This window comes from Cavia porcellus, unplaced genomic scaffold (genome assembly GCF_034190915.1).
Source record: "Cavia porcellus strain 051 isolate PalLab524CR breed Dunkin Hartley unplaced genomic scaffold, mCavPor4.1 scaffold_1, whole genome shotgun sequence".
In the NCBI taxonomy this organism is placed as follows: domain Eukaryota; kingdom Metazoa; phylum Chordata; class Mammalia; order Rodentia; family Caviidae; genus Cavia; species Cavia porcellus.
The window spans coordinates 119,526,284-119,546,677 of record NW_026947484.1 but is presented as its reverse complement, the minus strand read 5'-3'; positions in this window follow the sequence as shown (position 1 = coordinate 119,546,677).

The following is a 20,394-nucleotide window of genomic DNA, read 5'->3' as shown; positions in this document are numbered from 1 at the left end:
ATTTTACTTTAAAAATTTGCAAATCCTACTATCTGTAATTAGTGGAATTTAAAGTAATTAATGCCACTATATTTCAGAGGTGGAGGTGTTACACAGCAAAAGTATCCACTCAGTTCTTTCAGAAGTATTCAATATATGCAAAAGTAAATAGAGGCAAAATTCAAGCCTAAAGAGTTCTAAACACAGTGAGTGAGCCTTGTTAAAATTACTGTTCAGATGAGAAAGAAATGTAAACTGTGAAAGTCTAATGCAATCTATACTTATTTTATTACACAAGGATCTAAGTGTTATTTACCTAAGATTAGTGATACACCATGATTACTTTCTTCCTAGGAAATCACGGTATGAAGCAGTTCAATATCACAACGGGAATATTGCTGCTCTCAATGGGCATAATTTTAGGTAAAGTAATTGCTTCCAGTGACCTTCTTGCTTTTATATGTTTCATAGTGTATATTTAACATAATACTGTCAGCAACTAAATTTTTCTTCATTATTTTCATTTATAAATAAGAATTGTTTTCTGTTATATGTAGCCATATGAATTGTAGAAATTTAAAATATAAGCCATTTGCCTTCTTAGTGATACAAAAAACTGCTTATTATTTTATTTGTATTCCTATGTATTTTTGCAAATACTAAGCTGTAACAAAAAATAGTAATGCAGTATCTAGTTTTAACTTCAAGAAACACAGGCAACAATTGCAAGTAGTTAGTCTTTTTTAGAGACTAGTGTCTTTTGATACTTGAAAGGACTAGAGAAGCTGTTATAATGATAATGGAAGATCCTTATACATTTTCATTGACATCAAGTTGCCATTGACATCACAGAATTGACAAGGTAATGGTTTTCACACCTACTTCCATTGACACTATAACATCAAAAGTGTCAGACACAATGAAAGTGTCTCTTACAAAATCTATTGGCATTTAAAAAGGAAGAAAAGTAAATTTGGAGGGCTCTGAAAATATAATATTGTGGCTCTGAACATTCCTAATTGTTCATAAATTCATCAGCTATATAATGAACTCCTATTGCACATGTCACCTTTCCCATACACAAACTTGGGGAAAGGGACAGGTGAGAAAATGGAAGGTGATGATGTTAAAGCTATTGTGATCCACGTAAAAATAAACTTTATCTGCAGCCAACATTTGTAATGTATAATGTTCAATTGTTCAAAACTGAGAACAGACTGTGGTAACGAGAAAACAGTCAAGAAACTCACACCAACTTGGTATTTTAGGTTAATTGCTTTATTATTAATACAGAGAGGTTGCACATTAGTTCTGTATAATTAGATAGAAATTATGCAGTGTTTGGTAATTGTAGCAGAATTCTGTAATTCGCTATAACTTTGTGCTGAGCCAATATAAAAAATAAAGAACTAGAGTCTTTAAAAACACATATAGTTGGCATCAGAGCATGACTTGAAGCAGAAACTAACACATGACAGATTTTATCTATTTCTAAGAGGTAGGTTAACTCAATCATATCTGCATGACATAGTTGATATTTTTAGTGGCAGTGGAAGTATCTACATTGGCCAGAGGCTTATCTTGGCTTTCTTCCCAATTATAAATAATTTCTAAATTATTTGATTCAGGTTATGTCTTTAAGACTCTAAAAAAGTAGCTGGGAATGAGTCATTTTTATGACAGTAGTTGAAAACACACTAACAACAATTTTAAATTGCTATAAATGTTAATGTATCCTGGTTTGCAGTACTTGTTAACCTCTGGAAACAGAAATGATCAAGACAAGTACAACCTCTCTCTAACTGATATTTTCTATAGAGAAGATGGAAGCAAAGCAGATTATTTCCTAGATATTATTTAATTACAGAATAGTTGAACTATCACTTGGAATAATCAGAGTGCTAAGAGACTACAATAAGGAAGACCTGACTTAGTCTTGGGGACAGGTTAGTCTTCTCAGAGGACATGGCATTATTTCTGAGACCTGAAAATAGTAAGTTAATGAGCACAAGAAGAGACAATGAGGGAAGAATTCACAGTAAAAAAAAAAAAAAAAAATCATTTGTAAACACCAAGGCACAAAATATGAGTATGGAAGAGGTTTAGGCTGAAATGCTCTGTTCCTTTAAAGACTGTTTTGTTTTTTACTTTACATCTTTGAGTGAAATTCACTCAAATAAAGAAAGCTATGAGAAAGAGCACTGTCCACTTTCCTGTTAATTGGCCGCTGATGCCAGCTCAGTTCATCTGCATGACTGATGTGGGATGCTTTTACCCTGCTGTCATTTGGCTAGTTTTTATGTGGCTTTCCCTTTTCCTCTAATTCAACTCGGAACATTTCTACCTAGGGTACCAATCACTGGGTTAATTTTTAAAGAGCTATTTAATATCCAGCTAAGTAGCTTGTTTATATCTTAATTGTTTTTCAGTTTTGCAAATTGCTGTTAGAAAGGTTGAACTTTTTTTGTTTTTTTTCAAAGAATGTGTGTGCCAGGTAAGGACAACAATAATGATTAAACCATGCACAGATCTGTTCTCACAAAGCTATCCATTTATCCAGGACTGATGAATTGCTCAGAATACAAACAACTACATGTGTACCTGAGGAATCATATACTTTATCTTACTTTTTCATCACCAAGACACAATACTTGATACTTGCAAATTAAAGGAGGAAAGGTTTATTTGGCCACAGTTTGTAGAGGTTTCAGTCCATAGTCAACTGGCTGCAAGGAAGGGAGCACAGCAGAGGGACATGGATGAGAAGAGAGAAGGACATGTTCCCAGTGATCCATCTCCTCCAACCAGCCTTTGCTTTGTAACAATATATTTAGCTATAAAATCACCAGTGCATGACCTAGGGTCTCTTGAAGAAACCCAGTGTCAGAAATGCTCTTAAAAATAATGCACCAGTGCAATAATCCACTGATGAGTACCATATCACCATGATCTAATCACCTTTCAAAAGCTCCACCTATGACCACATGAGCCTTTTCTGTGACATATAAACTATAACAGTTTTCTTTTAAAAAATAAGTTAACACCTTAAAGAATATAACAAAGAGAAAGTTAATTAATTCTGCAAGTATACACTTTGCCTGGCATTGCACTAACACTTAATCCCATGAAGAAAGGCAATGTAAAGAAAGGTAATACAAACAATAATCTCAACTGGAGTGAATTAGGAAACTCCTGGAGAAGTGAATGCATTATGTAGGAACCGTACTCACTTTGTATCTGAATGAGCTCTTAAGAGTTAAGAAGGTGGGTCAACTGGGGGTTACTTGTGGGAAGATAGATCTTTTCCTAACACTCTTTCCCTGTGCTCTGCTTTCCGGGACACCAGGAAGAGCAGCCTTTTTGATTGCCACACCCTCCTACCACGATGTTTTTGCGCCGGAGTTAGCGGATAGATTGAATCTTGTGAAATATGATCCAAATAATCCTTTGCCTTCTCTAAATTGTATGTGCCAGACATTTTGTCCCAGCAACAGAAAAGATGATCAATACATCTCACAATTTCAAAACTAGACTTCCTCAATTACTGTTCATTGAGTATGCCACAGGTAAGGCACTGTGGTAAGGTAATCCTCCCTTGACCCAGGTATACCTTCCCAGCCTCATTCTATGCCAGGCACAGTCCCATCTTGGGATTTTTCCCTTTCTCCAAATAGGCAACTCTTCTTCTCTAAATTAGCTCCAGAATTATTTCCTCAGTTCCTACATTTCATTTCCAGCGTCATTCACTCACTGGACAGTCTTTGATCGCCCTATGTAACACTGTCACCTACACCCATATTCTTAATCTCCTCTCCATATTCAGCTCTCTTTATATAAAAATTTCATTATCCTCTATTAGGCTTTTTGTGTGACATACTCATTTACATCTCTTCTCCATCTTCCTTTGCAAGCTATTGGGGTCCAGAAACATATTTTGCAATGAGAAGAACATGTATTTAAGAGGAAACAAACAACTGAGTTGGCAGTTTTCATGGAGTTTTTAATCTTTGTCTATGTTCTAACCAAGATGCATTTATATCTGTTAGACTAAGCCTAAGTAAACGACCAACCATGTGAAAATATTAGAACTTTCTCAGTAAGTAAAATATAAAATTCAATTTTAAAAATATCTTTTAAGGTCTAGGGGCATATCTCAGTGGTAGATCACTTGTCAAGCGTGCATAGGTACCTGGTTCCATCCCCAGCATAAAAAGTAAAGAGCCTTAAAATTTTTTCCTGTTGCTAAGTCAGTCTATGTTTGTGGCAGTTGGAGTTTCAACCTGATCCACCTAGAGGTTGGTGGTGCACACTGAAAAAATAGAACAAAATTCACAGCAAAATATTTAGAGGTAAACAATCGTTAATGCACTGCATACCATAATCGTAAAACAATGGCCAAAATGTTACTCAGAGTACAAATCGTAGACAAAAACAAGATTCTTACAAACAAGAAACAAAGAGATAATACTACAAAACACTATTTTCTTTTCTTTTTTTTTTTTTTAATTTTATTTAAGGAGAAAAGAAAAAAAAAGCAGGGAAAGGGTACAAGTTATACAGATTTACAGAAAAAAAAATGAACAGTAGGAAATCACTAGTTAATGGATTACATATTGTCATCTTAGAAATAATTGTTCAAGTCACAAAATTAAAGCTTGTAAAGTGGACATTCCATCAATGATACTGCAAACAGTTCTGTTCATTGATCCAATAAAACTCTATGATATCATTTTCTATCTTATACACTTAAATATACACGCAGTTATATAGTTTGGAGCACTTTCTTTTCCTCTCTTTTGTACCATGACTATTACACATTTTGGGTTTCATTGCTCCCACGGTTCTTATTACTTTTTTGGAAGAGAGTAAAACCAAATGTGACATAACAGAACAGAATCGGTCAAGTCAAAAGGGTGGACATAATAGATAATGTAAAAACATAATACAAGGTGATCAACAATGGTTACCATAATGCCTCCCGCTATCTCTAATAGAATTGCCTATATCGTTAGTTATAATACAATTGAACAAAACAGTAAAGAATAAAACCAACAAAACCAAAACATTGGAGACATTGTAGGTCTTCAAAAGTAGATAAAAGTCAACAAGAATGGGCGTCATAATGAATCTCATTATCTTCACAGCTGATGCCTAAACTTTCGAACCTGATACTATCCAGCAAAACAGAATAGGGGAACATCAGTTAAAAACCAGATGGTGAGAGTAATACAGGGCTTTAAATCAAGGTAATGAAAAGTCAAAGTGGGTTACTATAATATATCCTGCTATTTTTTTCCTTTAATTAAAAGGATAAAGATAAAAAAGTAAATAATGGAGTGGAGATTGAGATAAAAGAGGGCATAACAACGAAACAGCGCAGATCAAAACATAACCATTTAAGCAGAATAGTGTTTCACCACCAGATAATCCTAACCTAAAAGTAGGTACCATATTGTCTTTCTTTGAAATCCTTGAGTACAACTTCGTATACTGTAGCATTAAGTATATCAAAACAATGTAAAACCATTCAAGAGAATGACAGCATTACAGAGTATTTAGAATCGACTAACAGAAAATGAATAATGGTTTCTGTATAATCTCCTTGTCTTTACAAGGTTTTTGCTTATACTATCGTACATAATAAAATCCAGTAAGATACAACCTATTTAGACTATTGGAGACAGAAGGACAAAAGCTAGATGAGACTTCAAAACAAGATGATACTAAATCAGTATTACCTATTAAGATGTCATTTTCTCCAAAATAGCTGTTCCTATCATCCAATCTTCTCTGCCTCATTTCTGTTGAGCTCTTTTTCTGTCAGTAGCTGTCAGTTTGTCTTCTTCATTTTGTTCTCTGCTCCATTCGTTGTGGCCTCTCTGCCATTATTTCTGGATTCTTTGTATTTTTCTTTTTTTAGAATATCCTGCAATACTCTCTGTAGAGTTGAATTGGTGGTTGCAAATTCCCCCAGTTCCTCTTTATCCTGGAAGCACCTTGTTTTTCCATCAATTTCCAGGGACAGTTGTGCAGGATATCTCAATCTTGGCTGGAGATTATTATCTTTCAAAGCTTGAATTATTTCCCCCCACGCTCTTCGTGATTTGATGGTTTGTGCCGAGAAATCTGCTGTAATTCTGATGGGTGTTCCCTTGTAAGTGGTCTGTTTCTTGTCTCTGACAGCTTTTAATATTCTGTTCTTGTATTGAATTTCTGGAATTTTTATTATTATATGCCTGGGTGTTGCTCTGTTTGGGTTGTAGGTAGCTGGGGTCCTGTATGCCTCATACATCTGAGTATCTTTACCTTTTGCTAAATTAGGAAAATTCTCCTGGATTATTTCTGTGAGTAGCTTTTGTAGTTCACTTGTTTGTGTCCCTACTTCTTTTTTTATGTTCTTAATCCTTAAGTTATGGATCCTCTTATCATCTTCTTGTCTTTGTATTATTGCTGTTTGTTTCTTTGTTATTTTTAAGAAGTTTTTCATTTCATTCTCCCATATTACAAGTCTGCCCTCCAGTTCAGATAGTCTGTCCTTAGTTTCTTTCAAGCTGTTATGCCAGTCTTCTATAGACTTCTTGGTATCTTGGTAGTCCCTTTGAACCTGCTTCACGTATTCTATGGTTTCTCTGTTTTCTCCATCAAACAATTCTCCCCTTTTTTTCTGTTCTTCCATTCCACCGCCTGTTTTTTCTTGGGTGGTACTTAGCATTTCTCTAACTATTCTGCATACTTCTAGCTTCAGGTCGTTGATAACTTCATTCCTGAATTGGTCTATGAGGCTCTCTATATGGTGCCTTATGTATATTGGTGCGGTGTCTGCTATTGCCTGTTTCTCAGAATTGGGGGCCGAGGAGCCTTTCTTGTTGCTGCCTCTTCCCATGCTGCCTCTTCTTCTCTGTTCCTTATATATGCAAGCTTATATAAGAGGCCCAGCTTCTCTCCCAGTCAGCCACAGCCTGATCGAATTGCGCCAGTTAGGTGTTCCTGCTCACCGCTGCGCACCAGGGAGTTACGGACCAGGCAGCCTAGGCGTCTCCCCTCCCGGCCACCGTCAGGCTCTGGGATCTGGGTTGGGACAGCCTACCAGGTCCGCCAGCAGCGTCACGCAGGCCAGGCACTTTTCACCAATCCCGCCTGAGAGGGGGATGTGTGGCTGGAGTCGCCACCGCGCCCTGCTCCCGCAGGACTGCTTGGGCCCAGAAAGTCCTCCGCTGGAGTCAAACTGTGGTAGAGTGTCAGCTTCTCTCACTCACCTCACCACAAGTCAGTGCACGCCTCCCTGCCGTTCGCAGATTGCCGTTCTCAGAGCTTCTGCGCGTCTCTCTCCTTGCTGAGCCACTGTAGAGGCAGCCAGCCACCACGCAGCGGGAAACCCAAATTGCGGCTTACAATGGCGCGGGGTCCAGCCTCCACACCGAGGCTTTTCTGTTCCTGTTTTAGCACCAGGAATGCATTCCAAGTTGGTTTCTCTCAGCCCAGTTCGTTCCTGAGTCAGCAGAGCATATCTCCACCTGCTTATGTCTCCTTAGTCCGCACCATTCCTGGCTTCTGAGCCAAGTCTTTCAGAGAGCCTCCGGTAGTTGCTGTTATCTGTCCGCCATGTTCTCCCGGAAGCCAAAACACTATTTTCAATAAACTAAGAGAAGTAGTATAAATGAAACAAATTAGTATGTGTATTGAAATCATTTTGAAACAACAGAACAGAGAATTTGGGAAATTAACTTGAACTTCTCTTTCCTTTTATTTCTCTATCTTCTTTCTTCATGTTTCTTTACATGTGTATGTATTTTTGAGTTTTTCATATAAAAAGCCATGCAATATTTAAAGTCTTTCTCTATTACTATGAATTCTTCCATATGTAATGTATATTTTCATTAAAATAAACTCATGAAGACCATGGACTTTGTTTTTCATCCTTACTGCTTTATATTCAGTATCTGGAATAACATCTATCTTTTTTTTTTTTTAATGAATTTAAGAGTGTACCTTGTTATAAGACTTCACCTTCATGAGGTTTATTCAGATAACAATTGAGCATACAAGTTGTTCCTAATTTTACCAACTGTAATTTGCTGTGGTTTTGCAGCAAAACCTTAGTTCCAACATATTTATTATGCCCAATTCTTAAATGTAACTTTCCTGGGTCAAAGTGCATGCACGATTTGGGGGGTATTTTACATGCATTTGCTAACTGATTTGAATGAACCTAAAGCACTCACTTGTCTTAATTTGCCACAATTCTACTAGTGAATCAGGATATTTTCCTAATACTGGCAGACCAAAAGGTGTAATCTGTGTTTACCTGCTTCATCAGTTTAGCCAGTGACAGCAATGGGCTGATAAATAGACTCAAGTTAGTAAATTCAGAGAAAAAAAAATAAACCTTCAAAGTCCTTCCTATTAAAAATGTGGCAATTTCTTTTTTTTCTATCTTTTTTAAGTGTACCTTTTCCCACTATCGTTCCCAATAGTAATTTACTTTTCATATTGCAAAACCTAGGAACAAGCAAATCACCATGGCTTACCTATGGCTATAAGCTCCAAATGCTCAGATTGATTTTTTCACTATAAACTATGGGCAAAGTGATTGCAGGGTGTTTTCTCTGACAGTAAAAGAAATCCAGGAAATTCTTTACAATTATACCTGCATGGATCAACATTGCACACAGCTGCAGTCCTGAGATCAGTATGGAAAGTATCTGAAGTCGAATCCATGCTGACAGAGAGATATCTGCTTGCCATTCTTCGTATACTTGAAGTGCCTCATTTCCTATGAACGGGATTATCTCTTCATAAACTGCGGGCAACAGCTAAGTAGAGTTTAGCCCTGTCTTTGTTACTGAATATGGCAAGCTGATCTGTGAGTAATAGAGACAACAAAGTAATCAGCTTCAGAGATCAAACCAAAATGACAATGTTTATTGTTTGGAAACTGATCAGTCCATTCACTGCATGAAAGAAAAAAACCCACTCCCAAACCTGTTTGTTGTGATGAATTTGAACCAAGGCGTGGTGTTACAACTTTACGCTAGAATTTGGAAGACTGCTTGCTGAGTGTTAATTACTCAACAAGTAACTTCAAATTGATAAACCCCAGAAAGTCAGTTAACAAATTTTGTCACACTGTTCTATAAAAAAGTATGTCATTGAGGAATCAATGTAATATTTTGTGCTCTTTACAAATGATAAAAAATAAACTGCTGTTTCTTTTCATGTAACCTTTATCAAGAATTCTTTATAATGCATGCAAATTTCTTTAAATTTTGAACTAAATATGATTTTCTTAATAAAGGAAACAGTGCACATGTAATAAATGCATTTTAACTTTAATAAGCACTGTTTAATTTTTCCCTGACTTTAAAAAAATATGAAAAGGAACAATGAGACAACCAATGCTAAGCACAATTCCTTAGCCTTCTCAATCATAAATGTATTCAATCTGATATTTTTAGCTCTGTCTCTGAAGAAAAAGAAACTTGTGCTCAGCCTTCATCTATAAATTTCTGTGTGCCTGTTCACATAACATGTAGATGTCCTTGACCAGATAAAAAGACCAAATGGGAGGAGAAACAGAGAAAAGCAATGAAAAAAAAAATCCACCTGCTAGCCTGCAGAAACCAGAAAACACTCAGCAATCCATCTCAAAGACCTCTCTCTAATCAAAACAATTCTCCAAGGCTGAATGATGATTTGAAAGCAAAAATGATGATCAAAATAACAAAGAGAGTAAAACCAAACTAGCACGTTTCTTGACCTACATCTATTGAAATGTAATATCATACAAATAAACAAACAAAAACATGAAGTTTGGATAAAACATTTTCAATTATGTTTACTTTAAAAAATAAAAGAAACACCCAATTATGGGCAGAGCATTGTCAGGGGAACAAAAGCTATTACATTCACTACAAACTTGCTTTTAGTTTCATTTCAATACATAGTTACGGGCTTACCTTTTATATATTCAACTAGCACAGATTCTATTCATGCTAAGGCAGTTCTGTCCTTTCTTATGCCTGTAAACTTCTGGTGTCAACAAGTATCCTATCAATAAGTGATCAAATGGGGTGTTCTAAGCCTATTATGCATCTCCCAGGACTATAGACAAGTTTTCAAACTCCTAAGGTCAAAAGCATAGGCACTAATTTCACCTTAAACTTATTTTTTAAATACTAAGAAAATTTGCTGTGAAACTTGGACTTGTTGTTTCAAAGACATTCTTATTAGACTGAGTTTCAGAAAAAAACATTGCTTTAAAGATTGTCCTTCCCTTTGGAAGCCTGACTTCATTTATATAGTGCTGACAACATAAACCATATTATTGTCACATTCTCAAATGCTACCTTGTTTCCAGATACATAAACGATCTTCATTTCCTAAATCAATACAACCCTGATGCACATCTCCTTTAAAATGTCACTTTTACATATTTAGATTTAACAAATATTTTATTCTAGCTCTTTTCCTCTCATTTGATTACTGGATTATTATTCTGACATCATGGGGAGAGGTATAAAGACAAATATTAAATGCTGCACTAGACCAGTGGTGTCTGTGGCACTATTGAATGGGTTTTTCAATGCTAAGGCACACAACAGGACAATTTCTGCCAGACATAAAGTCAACTTGAATTCAGTCGACATTTCAGCACTTCTTTGGAACACAACTGCTCTTTAGAATTACAAGGTTTTCTTAATTGAAAGTAGATTTTAAAATTATAGTAGTTGTTAAATACTGGGAGCTAAATTTTCACTTGTACGCTTAAAGCTGTTATTTGGAGCTGAATCGAGCAGGCAGTTTAACAAGCAACAGGAAATGTTTAAAATCACCCAAGATCATTATCTAGTAAAATCAAAATCCCCCAACCAGAGGGCTGAGGATTGCATGGGAATTTGCAAGTGAAACTGGCATCATCATCAGGAACACATCTGGAGAGGTAAAACTCTGAGACACACTGGGCCATCTAGGAAAGATAAGGGTAGCCAGGCAGTCCCAAGCCTGAGGCATGATGTCCTCCCTGGAGCTGCAGAAACCTACTCAGTTGTACAGTATGACACCTGTCAGTACAGATGAAAGTGACTGTGTAAGTGACTTTGTAGTGTGTGCACATGTGTGTGTAAGTTCTACTTGTCAGGTATCTCTCAGACCTATGGATATGGAAGAACAGACACAGGATGACAGATTGACAGTCCCAAACTGACAGCAGCAAACAAATAGCATATTTGAAAGTAGTGAGACATAAAATATGGTCCCAAAAGATGTCCATATCCTAAAATCTCTGACACCCTTGAATAGGTGACTTTGCATGGCAGAAAGGGACTGTGCAGATATAACTGAATGAAGAATTGGGGATGCAGGAATTCTTTTATGTTATTGGGAGGAGTCAACAAAGAGATTCTTAAGAAGGAAGGCAGAAGGTTCCTTCACAGCAGGAATCGGATGACAGAAGTAGAGTTAAGATAATGCTGTGTTGATGGACTTGAAAATGGAAGAAGGGACCACAAGCCAAGGAAAGTATATGGATTCCAGAGACTACAGAAGTCAACAAAACAGTTCTTTGAGCCTCTAAAAATTAGTCCTGCCAAAATCTTATTTTCTCAACCAGTGAGACACGTACTCAGAACTGTAAGATAGGTTTGTAGAAATTTGTCACAACAAAAGGATATTAATGCAGATGTTATATGGAAACTTCAACAGCTTGCAACCCATCAAGAAGCATTCACCCAGTGCTCATTCGGTCTGCACAGCAGTGATCAAGGTGATTTTAATGATCTCAATTTGACTATGATTTTGACAGCTTTCTTTACAATTATAGATTCCTGACATTCCTTTTCTTAGAACATTTGCTTACGGAACTTGCAATTTATTTCACTGCCTCTTTAAAATGTAAGTCTTCTTTCAGGCTTTTTGCCATTTTTAAAACCAAAGAATGCCTTTCTCAAGGCCACCTTTTGAGGTGTCATCATCAAGGACAGCATGCCCCTATCTCTGTGTCTATGGAAGTTGGGAGCCTCATTTCTTAAAGCACAAAAAATGTACAGACGTTCTAATCATATTGATTAAATTCCCCCACTAACTTCTTCCAGTACTTTTGAGAAGAGTACTTAAAACTCTCCCTCCTTACATTTGTTTCCCTGAAAATGTGTTTAATTTGTTTCTTCCATCAATAATCTTAGCTTCTATTTAGTATTCTTGAATAAAGCCTTCCTTAAATGATTAATTTCATCTGATGCAATTTGACTTTGCAGATGCAAAAAGCATGGACATTCACACCAGGTGGATCTGATGGTGAACCCACAAGTTCCTGATTTCCTATACGCTCAGTTGTGAAGTGGAGATGATGGTATCTCTAGCGCTTACTTGCTATGGAAACTTAAGTGACATGATACCAGGCTTCCTCTACTGTGGGCCCAATTCTGTAGCCATTTTTTAGCTTCAAGTGTGTTCTCCTTTTAGCCACATATCTGATCTAACCACCATCATTTCTTTCCCCTACCTACATCTACTAGTGTAAAATATTTTAATAAATTCCAGTTGTGCTCAAAAGAAAAGAAACTGCAGATTCCTGTATTTGAATGAGAAGATCACTTTCAATATGGTTCTAAAGACTCTTTAGTGCCCCTGGCCCTCAGTATTCCAGAAACACACATCTGGCTCCAAATTCCAGACTCAGAATGTTTTCTCTTGCTGCTAGGCTTGACCATATATAGGGAAAATGAGAAGGCTTTCACAATTGGCAGCAGGAAAAGTTAAGTTCTTTCTTCATTGTGACCTGTTTGTTCCTTTTGAATTCTCTGTCATCTCCTACAGTATCTAACATCCAAGTATATGATAAATAATGAACAAATACATAAAATTGTGCTATTTGGGCTGGGGATGTAGCTCAGCGGTGCAGACCCTGCCTGAAAAGCACAACGCTCTGAGTTCAATTCCCAGTACAAAAAAAAAAAAAAAAAGTGCTATTCACATAAATGAATGGCACCAATGCAGTTCAATCCCAGAATATCTAACAATTTTAAAACTCTCTATGTTAGAATATAAAAGTAGCGACAACAATGTATCTCCTATTGTGTGTTTGCTTACATCATCTAACCCAGTATTATTAACATAGTCATTCAGGGGGAGACCAAAGAGATAAAACTCAAATTAATTCAAAAATTTCATATTTGTCTATTTGGCCGACTGTCTGGTAGATTGATTGAAGTTTATGATACAAGGTCTTGCTATGTAGTTCAGGCTGGCATTGAATGTAACATGTATCCCTGGCCCACCTAGAACTCTAAGAGATCCTGATTCACCTGTCTCATTCTCCTAAGTGCTAGGGTTACGGTAGATGCCACTATACTGGGCTCTTGTGTTTACTTAGAGCAGCAGAAGTTTTCATTATATGCAATAAAACATATATGTATCTGAAATTAGTCCCATGCCTTTATTCTTCTTGAAATTGATCATGCAGCAAAGAGATTAGAAAGAAATGTGTAATAAAGACCAAACTAATTTTATCCTACTTTTAACTCTAAATTGTAGTACAATCCAAATTTTCTGCTAACAAATTAGTGGAGTAACAAAGTAGCTACCTAACAATCTCTTAGAATTACATTTGTCTAAAGCCAATGTCTGCCTTTGACAAATGCCTGCCTGATGCTTTTAAGTTCTTTTTATTCTTAGCAGATACTATTTCTTCAAATGAAAAAAAAAAAGTTAAGTTATAGATTTTGTTTAAATTGCATATTATTGGTCATGAAATTGCCATTGAGAGTACAGATGACAATGTCATTATCTTTATCTGAAAGCTTGATGACATTTTATATTTATTAATAAATATCAAGCCCATGGTAAGCCAAGAAAAAAACATCAATCCAACTGTATTGGAACTAGTTTGTCTTTACCTTATGTTTGCTTTGCACTTGTAACTGGGTATTTTGATAATATTAGTAAATGATTCTCTTATCATCAGCTTCTAGCAATCTATAGTGAAATAACCATGATTAATGCGATCCCAAATTTTACTCATGTTACTTTAGTTTCTGAGCTTCTCCAAATAATTTTAATAAAACTTAATTTTCTCTTATGGAATATCAAGCAAGAAACAATAACATAAAACACTAAATTTTTATTAATAACTTTATTAAAGGAACTACTAAAATGTCTGCAGAGAGTAAAAAGAAATTAGTAAGAAATATTACAATTTACATAAAATGTGATATTAGAATTTTTTGCTTTAATATAGATCTCGACAGTCTTGATACAAAGAGCAAAATCTTACTCCATATTGAGAAATACAACAGATTTCAGGTAATGGAAAGTAAGACCTCTACCACTTCAGATATCTGATCAGTTTAGGGATTAAAATTTATGGTTTTCCAATTTAAATATTCATGTGAACAATATGGAATGTCCGGCAACAAGAATGATTTAAAGGCTCTTCCCCCAATGTATCATATCAGCAAATTTCTTTTTCAGGTGATTCAAATGTAGCAAATTGTCTACTCGGTGATTTGCAGTTTCTTTGGGTTTGGTCCATAGACTGGTTCCCACTTAAATTTAAATAACTTTTATTTTTAAAAATTTTAATAGATTATACTCAACTGCCATCATTTAAAAATATATTTGTTTTCTCACATTCCTATTTTATTTAGGCTTAGTATATATGTCAATTTTTTCATGCTGAATGCATAAACTATAGAGCATTTGAGTGCCTGCACATACAATATGATACTCTTGCTTTACAATTTAATTAATATTTTGACTGAATATAGCAATGTTTCAGAAACTTTCTTTATCCTTATCAATTCATTTTTTCATTGCTCTGGGGTCTAGTTTCACTACTAAGTCTGATTTCTATTCTTTTTAAAGCTTTTTTATTTTGTTTTGTTTCAAAGAGTAGGAGTAAAAACAAAAAACAAAAAACAAAAAACAAAAAAACAAAAAACAAAAACAAAACATTGTCAAAAGCTATCCAAACATATGAAATTAGAAGAAGTATATTGAGGATAATGAGTTCTTAAGTATAAATATCTTAATTATTTACGAAATAATTTTGTTTTTGAAAGCAAAATTGCTGGGACTCTCCCAGCACAGAAAGGGCCATATCAATTAAAACAGTTCCTGGACTTGAGTTGGCAAAGAAAATCCTTCTTTCCTCCTTCCCTATCTCTTTTCATTCCTCCCTTCCTTCCTTCCTTCCTTCTCTTCCATTTAGCTTTTATAAATATTTATTGAGTACTTCATATGTACCAAGCATTTTCCTGGGAGATTCTATGGAAAGAAAAATTGCCTTTTTAGGTCTTGTGGTCCAGGGAGAGATAAGTGTGCCTACAGACAGTATATTATAGTACAGCTAGAAACAAAGATGTTGAGTGAATCCCTCCTTTCCCTCTATTTAGTTCTAATAATATTCAGTACTTATTCCTGCTTCAATTATCCTAAAAGGGTTACAAAATATAGTAACAAAAATCTAGGAGATTGCCATGACCTAGGCACCAAGGGAGATTCTGTGAAAGATACCAAAAGCAGAAGTGTCTGGCTTTCAATTCTGAAGCCTGAGTTACGGCCTCTTTTCCTGTTTCTGCTGTACCTTTGCCATGATCTTCAATTTTTAACTGCATCCTACCGGTGTGAGACTGGCAGGTCTTTCCTCATCACACACAAGAACGTGGACTGTCATTGATCCATTCAACTGCACCAATAAGGTAGCCCTGTACTCTTTGATGCTTTGTTTTGAGACAGGGTCTTATCCTGTAGCCCAGGCTAGTTTTAAACTCATTGTGCAGCCCAGGGTTACTCTGAACTGATGGGAGCCTCTTACCTCGGCACTCCGAGTGCTGTAATCCTGCATTCTAACAATTGTTCCTATGAAGTGTGAGAGAAAATACTGGTAGTAGCATTTGTTACGTTTTGTGCAGAAAGTAGTATCTGATTTAGATTTTTTTCCAGGTAGGAGATGAGGGACAGAAGAGATAACAGTATACACAAATGTAGTTACAGGGTAGTTACAGGGCATGCTTGGTTTCAGGAGTGGTTGAGAGATTGGTGTGAATAGCACTGTGAAGGCATGGATGAGATGGCACAGATGACAGCCACCAGGTACAAAGGCACTGAATTGTCAAGAACTTTGCATTCTATTTTGAGAAACATGACTTAAGCAAAGATTAGGTTTAATAAGCAAGAGAACAAATTACCACACATACCTTCAGGAAGGTAACAGTCACACTTGAGGTTACCCTAACCAGATACAACTGTCTGTGTTGTTTCAGAAACACAGATGTGGTTTCTCAGTTTTGGAGGCTGAAAGTCATGGGTCAGGGGGCTCGAAGAGCTGGATGCTGGTGAAGGGTCTCTTCCTAGTTTGCTGACTGTCACTTTCTGCTGGGATTTCATGGCAGAGAGAAGGAAGAGGGAGAGGAAAAGGAGGAGAAGGGAGGGAGAGAGAGGGACATAGAGACAGAGAGAGGGAGAGAGAAAAAAACTGCAGAACTCTGGTGTCTTTTCTACTAAAGGCACCTACCTTATCATAAGAGACCTACTCTCTCATAACCTCAATTAATTCTATCTCCCAAAAGGCCTCATTTCTGAATATCATTTCCTTGTGGTTTGGTGGTACAATACCCGAATTTAGTGGAAGGGGAGATGCAATGCAGTCTATAGCATTCCTGTAAGAATACGGGGATGAAACTAAAGAATTTAGCTTGGGAAAGTATTTATTAACTGAGTAGTTAAGCAAGGCAGTCCTAGATAATGTCAATAGAGATTAAAAGGAGACTAATTTTATTGGTATTTCTAAGATATAAGAAATATGTTTTATTTCATTTTAATTGAAGAGTATGAAAAGAGGATAATCATACATGACAGACTTCAATTTACAGTATGAACCCAAATAGAAAATAGATGATTGTGTAGCTTGTCCTTGAACTTTGTTTGTCTTAGTGGAATCTCTTAAGCTGCTTCACCAGAGCATTTAGATTCCCACTTTCTCATGGTTAACTATTTACATCCAGTTCTGTAGCCTTTTGCTTTCAAATCTCAATAGAAGTAACAGTCTATGTGGAGGACATAAATATTTGAGTATCTTGAAGCAGAATCCCCTTAGTTAATATCTCTTGCACATGTTTAAAAATTTTCACTGTTTACGTAAAATCCTGTAGATTGTGAGGAGAGCTCTGGAATTCTGTGCACGTCAATGTATGTTTGCCAGAACTTTGGGTTGGAAAACTTACTTGTTGATCCTTTGTTGGATTTATGCTTTTTTTTTTTTTGTAGGTTTAGAAAATGCAATGGGATTTTCAAGGTTACTCATCCCCCAAATCCAGGAAAAGCATACAACTTCAACAACTTATTAAGATCATCTGAGAGTTCACAGAAAGAAAAATGCAAAAAGATGCAAACAAGTAGGTTTCTCCAAAACAGGAAAAGAAAAATGAAAAAGAAAAACAAGTCTGAAGAAGTGGTAGGGTCAGTGGGACAGGATGGGTAGCATTTGGTAAATAATGAATTTTATTTTTGAGAAAAATTTAAGTTTACTTACAAGGCATATTAACAGAGGATTATGAAACACCTATTGGTTGCTCCAGTTATGCGCTGTTGATGCAGGGAAACACAAAAGCAGATTCAAGATTTGAGCCCTCCCACCAAACACATTTACATCTTACTCTCTTTTAGCATTTTCAGTCCCACTCATCTTCTCTCCTTTCTAAAAATCAATTCAAAGTTCCATCAAAATACAGAGTAGCTAAAGCACACTTTAAAATGTTTTGTACCTCTCTCCCCCACATTCTGTATCCTATCATTTAGATTTCTCATTAATACATGTATAGATATGTATGCCTCTTTCAATGCATTTATCTCAACTGTAAGCTCCTTAAGAGCAGAGATTAAATAAAATAAATGCCTCAAACTTCCTTCTAAATTCCTAGCATAGTGCCATGTGCACAGTGAGATCTTAATATTAATTGTTGTTCAGTTCTGGCTGGGATGACTGCTAAATAACAGTTTTATGACTGAACAATGGAAACAGGCTTTGTGCATTGCTATTTAGATCTCTACAGCAACAATATGAGGTGCATACTTATTTAATCCCTGAACTTTTCATTTATACAGAGAAGCAAAAATTTAAATCCTCACACTGAAATCATTTTCTGGTTTTTTTCCCCATTTTTATTTGACCCTGTATGTTATTCCTGCTTCTTTGTACTTTCTTTAGCTCTTCAGTCTCATTAAATGTATGCCTGTAGGAGACTGTAGAAACACATTCACATAATTTCATTTTATTAATTTCATTTAAAACGTTTACACTATTTCTAAGTAGTCTATTTTAATATGCTTTGGTTAGTTGGTTAACTTGTGTGTAGGAATAAAAACCAGGGCCGCACACATGCTTAGCACCTTCTCAGCTGCTGAGATACACCCCAGCCCTAATCATACATTTTAAAACATTATTTATTTTTGGTATCTCAAATTCAATTGAAAACCACTCTCTGTCAGTATTTCATTACTGTGTTAGAGAAACAGAATACATGACAGAATTTGGTCCGTAAAATTTTAGTGAGAAGACATATATAGATACACAAAATATGTTAAATATGAATATCTAATGCTGTGCAAAAAAATATCATGATGACTCTTCCACATAATATACATTTCACTGAGAGCTGTGAAATGCAGACTGAAGTCTTGGGCATGCCGACACTTGAGAAAAGAAAACACTGGCTAAGTGGAGAAGTTAGGTTAGAAGATCTGGGGGGCTAGGGTCTAGAAGGACTGAAGTAAAAGCACAGGAAATGTAATATCTACGGTCTACCCTGACGGCCGTTAGGTGCACTTCAACCGGGGTAACCTTGGAGCCTGAGGAGTCAGCAGTGGCAGACAGGTTGATAAGTAAGAGGCATAATACATAAGGCTTCAGATGTTGATTTATTTTCAGTTTTATTCCGAAACTCGAAACTCCCAAATGCTCAGCATAATATATATCCTCGCACCAAGAAGCTGTGGTTGGAAGTGCTTCAGTTACGGACATCTCAGAGAAGAAAAGGCAAGTCACCTGCTGTGTTAGGATAACAAGCAAACATGAATCTGTATTTTAATTTTTACAAGTCACTTGATACTGGGAAAGCCACTTAAGTTTGCTGAACTTTATTTTCTTAATGTACAAAATGAGGAACGCATTACCAATTTCAAAAGCATCTTCCATGGATCAAATCAAATTGTATGATGAATATACATTTCCCAACTAAATATCTAATACACAAAATCTTGGAAGCAGCCTATATGTGCATCAACAGTTAGAAAAAGAAAAAGTGGCATTTATACATAGAGAAGTACTACTTTGATGCAAAGAAGTATAAATGTGAGTCTTTTGTAGAAAATAGATGCCCTTCAAGGCAATAATATTAAACAAAGTGAATCAGACAAATTAGTATAAATATTACAGGGTTTCTCTTATATGAGAAACCCAGAGTATAAACAAATTAAAAAGAAAAAAAAACATAAAAGATGGATCACGGGAAACAGGGAGATAGGATGTTTACAAGAGGAAAAGAGACCAAAAGATGGAGGGAGGATAGGAGGGAGAAGAGAGGAGGCGAAGGGGATTTTAAAAAGGAATTAACATGTGTTATGTACCTGTACCAACTCTCCACCATGAATGCAATCATTGTGTACTTCAAGCATAGACAGACAGACAGAGAGATAGGTAGGTAGGTAGATAGATAGATAGATAGATAGATAGATAGATGGATATTGATGGACTCATAGATGCTAATTACTATTACTGATATGATTACTATTCCTTATGAATCTGAAAAGGTTAACTAACTTCCTACAAATTTGTGCACCTATTTTTCTGGCTCTTAAAGTCAAGTAAGGGAGCATTAACTGACATTAGGTGCTCAATAAATCATGGCTATGTCCATTATTTTATGTCTTAACTATTCATCTCACTTGATATATACTAACATAGCATGTATTCAATAAATACTTGTTTAAAATAACTTCATATAATTGAGTGACTTGTAAATAATTCTACTACATAGGTGGCCAGTGGATAGATGCCGATAAATTAGAGCAGTTGTTGGCAAACTACAACCACCCCTTCCATTACATAGGTTCTGCAGACATTTTGTTTTTGTTTTTGTTCTACAACAGTAGAGTTCAATGATTATGACAAACTCTGTAGTCCACAAAAATCTAAAGTCTCCATTGTAACATCTTTTACCGAATATACTTGCTAATCCTTTAGTTATAGCATTCCTGTCCTTGAGAACTATTTGATCAGGCAAGCTGTATTGAACACAATATAAACACTTAAATCAGAATACACATTTCATTAGAGTGATATTTATGAAGGTAACTAATCTAGTAAGCTGATTAAAAGTATTTATTATTGTAAGAGTATTTAGAATTGCCTTTTATTAATGT